This window comes from Penaeus monodon, chromosome 23 (genome assembly GCF_015228065.2).
Source record: "Penaeus monodon isolate SGIC_2016 chromosome 23, NSTDA_Pmon_1, whole genome shotgun sequence".
Classification (NCBI taxonomy): Eukaryota; Metazoa; Arthropoda; class Malacostraca; order Decapoda; family Penaeidae; genus Penaeus; species Penaeus monodon.
This window is the reverse complement of record NC_051408.1, coordinates 5,623,221-5,623,934: the sequence shown is the minus strand read 5'-3', so window position 1 is coordinate 5,623,934 and position 714 is coordinate 5,623,221.

Genomic DNA, 714 nt, shown 5'->3' with positions numbered 1-714 from the left:
TTACTCTCTGGCAATGTACTTCCTCGATACACAATTTCGACTCTATTTATGTCTCAGGTGATTAATGTATGACCAGGTTAATTGATTCCTGTTGAGAGCTCCGTCCATTAGCGTCATGACATATGCAGTGTCATGGAAAAGTGATTCTTACGTCTATTTTGGGACACTTTTTGACAACTGAGAAGTTCGAACACTGATGAACTGTAAGATATTTGGGGATATATGTAGAAACGTTTGTGTATTTGTTGATGCTTCATGCATATGCAACCCCCGACTTTAAGATATTTGAGAATTTGAGTTCAGAGGAAAGGAACTTAGTACATCACCTCCATCATATTCACAGATCACTGCGGGTGATATTAAAGAATCGGAGAATTCAAAGACGAAAGAAAATTATCACCTCAATAATACCTTCCTTCCGTCGCCTTTTGGCAGTCACGATTGCGAATTAAATGTAACCAAGGAATCGGAGAATCGACGCGGAAAGGCCAGGAAATGAGTAAATAATCCCCTCACATACCCTCCCCTCCCTACCTCATTAGGAGAGAATGGCATGAACATTAGCCCCAACTCATAGCTCATATGTGCCGTGTTTTGTCATCCGTGTTTAAGTAGCATGAGAGAATTTCTGTGAACCTCAAGTAGGACCGCGTATGTACAGAGAGCAAAAATCCTTTGTAAAAATAAGTATAATTTTATGTCGTAGCCCCGGGG